General features: G+C 37.3%; 1 pseudogene; it reads right to left on the bottom strand.

Moving 5' to 3' along the window:
* Window positions 1–1379: 1379 nt before the first annotated feature.
* Window positions 1380–1578, bottom strand: LOC131763138 (small nucleolar RNA U3; annotated as a pseudogene).
* Window positions 1579–6960: the final 5382 nt, after the last annotated feature.

The raw sequence follows: 6960 nt of genomic DNA, 5'->3' as shown, positions 1-6960 counted from the left end.
AATTTTATTTAATTTATTTTTTTATACAGCAGATTCTTATTAGTCATCCATTTTATACACATCAGTGTATGCATGTCAGTCCCAATCGCCCAATTCATCACACCACCATCCCACCCCCCACTGCTTTCCCCCCTTGATGTCCATACGTTTGTCCTCTACATCTGTGTCACAACTTCTGCCCTGCAAACTGGTTAATTCCACATACACGAACACTTGTTATTTCTTGTCTTTTTCATAATAGTCATTCTAACAGGTGTCAGGTGATATTTCATTGTGATTTTGATTTGCATTTCCTAATGATTTGTGATATTGAGCATCTTTTCATGTATCCGTTGGCCTTCTCTATGTCTTCTTTGGAAAAATGTCTACTCAGATCTTCTGCCCATTTAAAATCAGATTGTTTGTTTTTTTATCATTGAGTTGTGTGAGTTCTTTACATATTTTGGATATTAACCCTTGATCCAATATATGATTTGCAAATATTTTCTCCCATTCAGTAGGTTGCCTTTAATTTTGTTTATGGTTTCCTCTGCTGTGCAGAAGCTTTAGTCTGAGGTAGTTCCACTTGGTTTTTTTTCACTTTTGTTGCCTTTACTTTTAGTATCAAATCCAAAAATATCATTACCAAGATGGATGTCAAGAAACTTACTATTTATGTTCTCTTCTAGGAGTTCTGTGGTTTCAGGTCTTACAGTCAAGTCTTTAATCCCTTTTGAGTTAATTTTTATGTATGGTGTAAAAGATAATGGTCCAATTTCGTTCTTTTGCATGTGGCTGTTCGGTTTTCCCAGCACCATTTATTGAAGAGACTGTCCTTTCCCCATTGTATATTCTTGGCTCGTTTCTCATAAATTACTTGACGATATATGTGTGGGTTTATTTCTGGGCTCTATTCTGTTCCATCAATCTATGAGTCCAAATCTGTTGTTTCTTAAATTTAAGTGGAATTGAATTTGTTCAGGGGTAGCACTGGTAGTTATTAATACAGAAAAGGAATTTTGGTGTATTCTGTATAAATGGATCTTAACATGCTCTTAAATAGAGGTGAGATGTTTCAGTGTGCTCCTTAACTTGAGCCAAAAATTACATGAAGCGTTTCCTCTCATGAGGAGAAAGAGTAAAAAAGTACAAATTGGTTTATTGAAGATGACTAATATTTCTATAGTTAAATTTTAAAATTAAAAAAAAATCTACCCTTATTTCTAAGCTGTTAAACTCTTATAAAGAGTAAAGTTAATAAATAAAATTATCCTATTGACTGATGTCACCAATTTTATTGTTTGTTTTGATTTTATAATTTTTTTTTGCAATTTCATATTCCTCCAGTTTGTAGGTTAATTAGAAAGTACTTTGAAACTTCTTTTTTTGTTGTTTGTTTTACTCAGGCAGTGTCCTCTGCCTCTTGCTCTCCCAAAGGAAGAGAAGAATAATCATCAGTAGCCAATGGCAGTTGCAGAACCAACACCAACAACCAGCTTCACACTCAGGAGAGAACACTAAGCTTCTTCCTCAGAGTTTCGAGTGCTCTACGTTTCTCTCATAATGAACTATAGAAATGATCCCTGAAAACATAGTGTTTGAAATTTCTATTTTCGGTGCAGGCAGTTCCTGACTTACAGTGGTTCCACGATTTTTCAACTTTACAACTTTACAATGATGCAAAAGAAATATTCATCCAGTGGAAACCGTACTTCAAGTTTTGAATTTTGATCTTTTCCTGGGCTAGTGATTTGCCCTAAGATCCTCTCTTGTGATGCTGGGCAGTGGCAGTGCTGCAGCTCCCAGTCAGCTACACAATCACGAGGATAAACAACTCGTACACTTACAACTATTCTGTGCCCATACAGCCATTCTGTTTTTTTCTTTTCCTTACAGTAGTCAATAAATTACATGTGACATTTCAACATTTTATTACAAAACAGTCTTTGTGTTAGATGATTTTGCCCAACAGTAGGCTAAGTGTTCTGTGTACATTTAGGGGAGGCTGCACTAAGCTGTGATGTACAGTAGGTTAGGTAGATTAATGCAGTTTCAACTTAACAATATTTTCAACTTATAATGGGCTTATTGAGACTTAATCCACCATAAACTGAGAAAGATCTGTGTTATACTTCTCTTGAGTCTATATAGGGCAATTGCTACATGTGTAGGGTATACCTATAATTTATTTTCTAAATTGGAGCAAAACTGAGAAATAAAAGGTGCACTAGGACCTAGGACAATGGGTGTAATTGTGGCGGTCCCCAGCACACCAAAATATCTTGTCACCCTATAGACGTGTATTGGAGAAGCACATTTCTTTCCGCGGTTTTTGTGTCCTGAAGGGAAAGAAATTTCCAGAACAGTATGGTAGAAACACTTTTATCTTTTCTCTGCCTCTTGCCTTTTCCCTCCCCAGAAGAGGAGAAGATTGATGAGTCTGGGAGAAAACTGAGCATGTAATCTCCAAGTACAACCACTGTCAAAGCAACCAATGTAATACTTGATACTTCAAAAAATAAAGATTTTCCCAGATGCTTGCTGCAGAAGGTTCTGATATTATATAAAATGATAAGTGTTTGCTTGATAATTCTAATTTTCAATATCCATGTGGAGTTTTGAAAAATTAAATTAAAAAATATCTCTCTCTTCACTACAACTCCCTCTCCTGTAAATCTTTTCAAAGTCTTCAGGTAGAAACTTCTTTTTAAAGGAAAGCCCTCTTCTCATTTTTATGTATCATCAAAAGATGCCTTCTCTGTTTCTGAGAATCCTCTGCTTAATAAAGTTTAAATTTAGCTTTTGCCTTTTTGCACTCGTTAAGGGTGCAAATCAAGTTCAACCTACTTTATTTTGTGTATTCTTGAGGTACATTTATTATTAATCTGAAATTTAAAATCTAACCCAAATTGTGGAGCCCAAGTTGGGAAGTTTTTGTTTTTGTTTTTCATCTTTTAAAGACTTCCCTACAAAAGAGTGCCGAAGAGTATATGTCACTTTTTTTTTTTTAACTGGTCGTGCTATATGTCATTTTTGAGCAGCCTATAGATCTTTCCATGGTATTGAATCTTTAATTTTAAAGACAAAAACAAAAGATACTAAAAGCAAAGCTAAACATTAACAAATGCCTATTTTCAACTGCTTGAAAAAATAAGATGGCTTAATAAATAAAAAGGAAAGATGCAGTACTGTTCCAAATATAATATATCTTTTAGATTATGAAATATTTATAGTCGTATACTACTGTATCAGCTAGCATTACCCATATCTCTTAAATCCACTAGTATTTCAGGACTAAAAGACATCAAGCTCCACACACCTGATTATTTACTATGACTCTAAATATAGTGTCAGTTTGTTCTTTTACCTCTTCAGGAGTAAATTCAGTTGAGTATATGGGAGTCAAGAGGCCTGAACCATCCAGGCATCTTTTTTTGAGACAGAATCCTCTCTTTACGCTAGCTGAAGGATCCCTAGGGAGAGACATCAAGAGGACACAGAGACTGCACTTGTGTCTGAGGAAGAATGCTGCCTTCACTAAGTGGATTCACTCATAAAACCCTTAACTGTCTTGAAACTGCTATACTGAAGGTCATTAATCAGCATCTGATTGCCTCAGCAAGTTGTCTTTTCTTGGTTCTCATCTTGCACAGCTCATTACCTTCTTTAAATGCTTGTGGACCCTTATCCTTGGGTACACTGTCCTGTCTTCCCTATTCTCTCATGGCTTTTGTTTTTTCCTTCTGTTATTGGATATTTTCTCTCCTTCAATTTTGAGGTGATCTGCAAAATCTTCCTGTCTCATCTTTTGTCTGTAGATATTTTCTGCCTTTGTGTCAACCACCTCCTCAACAAAGAAGATTCCCAGTTCTACACTTCTAGAAAAATTCCTAACTTCCTGCTAGACTTCTCCATCTCGAGCTATCTACACCTCGCAAAGCAGTGTGTGTTACCGTTTGTGCAGGCCCTTTGTCTCTCTTCCTCTGTAGTTTTCTTCCTGCTCTTCCCTCCATCTGGAGTCCCTTTGCAAATTCAGCCTGTTCAAATCCTGCTTAACTTCAAGCCTCAAATACACTTCCAGCTCAAAGCTTATCAAGACATTTTTTTAACCACATTTGATATCTTCATGTTTTGAACTCAGGTGGCACTCTGGGTTGTCTAACTTACAGAAATGATTCAACTTAATCTGTTGGTTATTTATATACCCTTATACTATAATTCACAATTTACTCATACTGTACTATAGTCATGTTAAGAAAATGTAGCTTTCCCTCCCTATAGCCTGGCTCAATACCTTCACAAGCCACCACCCACCTGATGTGAATAAAGCACAGTAGTAAAGGGCATATATGACATGACACTTTTTTCCTAAAGAAACGTGATGAGTGTGGTTATTCACATATTTTTCCTGACTTTACCCACCATTGAGGATAAATGGTTCACTTGTGTAACAACACAAACTCCAGTGTCTGAGACCCCTCGTGTGGCTAGACAATGCTTTACTCTGCCCCTCCAATTTGTAACTTGAGGAGCCCTAGAGGAAGGGGGAAGAAAGATCCTGACTTAAGCAGCACGTTGCCTTCCTTCTGCTCAAATGTCCTTTGCTCTGACTTTATGACGCCTTGTCACAGTTTACTCAGGGGGTTTGTCCCAGCCCTTTTCTGTGTGGCTACCAATCTACCCCACTCCTCGAAATAGTGATCTTCTTATCTCTCCCCAGATATCTGAGAAGCTTGCTATTTTAATTCCACAGGGAAATTATAGGTCCCTGTGGCAGTAGGTATCACAGTGCTTTCCTCTATATCATTGTTCTCTTTTATCCAGAGCAGCCAAGCTCTTGAAGGGAGGAGACAAAGACGGGTCAGAAGATGGTCAAGCCCAGTCTCACACTTGTGCTTGTACCCATTCCCTCCAATCTTTGGATGCTGAACCTCAATCTACCTACCCTTCAAGAATACTATACTCTTCTTGTACCCCCTCCAGCCAAATCTCTTTCAGGGAGCCTGAGTTCATCTGACAGATCTTACAAATTGGAAACCTATCTGCAGGGAAGATTCATGTTTTCTCCCACAGTCCTAGACTCTGTGAAGATCAGAAAATATGTCTGGACTCCAGTGTCTTTGAGGCCATCAGACTGAGGTGGCTCTAATGCCATGGCAATCTATGTAAGTAAGCAAACCAAAGTCTAAGTCTGTATTTTATAAGCTTTATAGAAAATTTTTTGCTCCTTTGTTATTAATTTTTTGTAGGGGAATTTAAATAATTTGAATGTGACCTGACATCATTTTATTAGAAATTGGAAATTGGGTGAATTTGAACAAATGCTCTATGGAGTCAAATCTGCTTTACTCATTATTTCTTTTCTTTGTCTTTTTAGAAAACTACTATGGCTCTCTCTGAGAAAATCAAAACTGTAAGTAACCTGCAGGTAAAAAAAAAAATCTATTGATGCCGCATGGCTTCTACAGGGCTCCAACTTTCATGCAAACAAGACATGCCTTGAGAGAAAATTTCACCTATGTATGGAATGCCCCACAGCACATTGTAAGAGGCTCTATGATGTTATTATAAACCTTTGTTGGTTTAAAGTTGTTGTAAACTGCAGTGTGATTTTTTTACCGGATCCTAAGTTAATTAAGTGTTATCATAATGAACTTAGTGGTTGTTGATTTCATCATATGTAAACAATATATCTATCAGGGAGATGTCACAAGGTTTACTGTCATTGAGTGGAAAGAATGAAATCCCCAATTACATATGAATTTGGAGATATATATAGACATATATATCTGTATATATGTCTCTATACACACACACACACACACGCACATGTATTTAGAACCATGTTAATTGGTTCACATTTTAGTTGAAGAACATGCATAACAAAAAGCTAAACCACATCCTTTTCAACTTTGACACTGTCCTGGGCAGAATTGAAAGTGAGGCCCACAGAACTCTGAATGCTACTGGCAAAATGATGTCCCTTTCCCAATACTTCTCACTACAGAATATCTAAGATACCAATGACAAGTAGGAGGCTGTAATTGGAGCTGATGATTTACCTCCCTTTAGGACTCCATCAGAATGCATTCCATAGTGCCTTTAACACATAAAGCCCAAACTCCCAGGCTATTTTTATCACTTGCATTTTCCTCTATACCCTGTCATGGAGCCAAATTCACATCCCTCCCTGACCTGACAAACCTGTCCATTATATCCTCTGTAATTTAAAATCCGTAGTCAAGAAAATCCCCTAGATCATACATCTCTTTTGCTGAATGGTCACTTAACTTTCTTGATATAACAGAAAACTGGCTGTCTTCTGCTTCCCCTGCAGCATTCTTTCTAAGTTTATTTTTTAATTATGGTAAAGTAAACAATCAACTTGCCATTTTAATGATTTTTCAAAGGTACAGTTCAGTGATATTAAGTACATTCACATTGTTGTGCAATCATCTCCACTGTCTACCGCCTGGACTTTTTTCCCCGAAGGCCTCTTGATTGATGGTTATTTTCTCTCTCACCTGTCACCTCCCATTGGACAGGGAAGGAGCAGGTGTCTCCTCATTACTGTTTGGGACCATTGCCCTTCCATTCACTACTTATTGGACAACCCCAATTTACTGAAGCATATGGCATCAGTTTAAACTGAACATCAGGCCAAACCTCTCAGAGTTGCATCATCCACAGATCCCTAGTTGCAATGACCAGATTTTAGCACCTTGCTCACTCGTTATAGAGTTAAATTCAAAGTTTAATTAAAAAGTTAATATTTTTCTTTTTTCTTTGTCTTAAATCCTTTGGGAACATATCTGCCATGAGAGAAGGGAGGTATGTTTTGCTTCTTCTCCATTGTCTTTCTTCCAAATACTAGGCTGCTGCTGGCTCCTTCAGGGTGGAAGAGGGGATGGAGTGGCTTCAGGGAGAAGCAGGAAATGTGTACTTGAGAAGTACCAATCTATAATTGAGTCTTTAAACCTG

This window comes from Kogia breviceps, chromosome 9 (assembly GCF_026419965.1).
Source record: "Kogia breviceps isolate mKogBre1 chromosome 9, mKogBre1 haplotype 1, whole genome shotgun sequence".
In the NCBI taxonomy this organism is placed as follows: domain Eukaryota; kingdom Metazoa; phylum Chordata; class Mammalia; order Artiodactyla; family Physeteridae; genus Kogia; species Kogia breviceps.
Note: the sequence above shows the minus strand (reverse complement) of the source record. Positions and strands in the feature narration are given on the sequence as shown.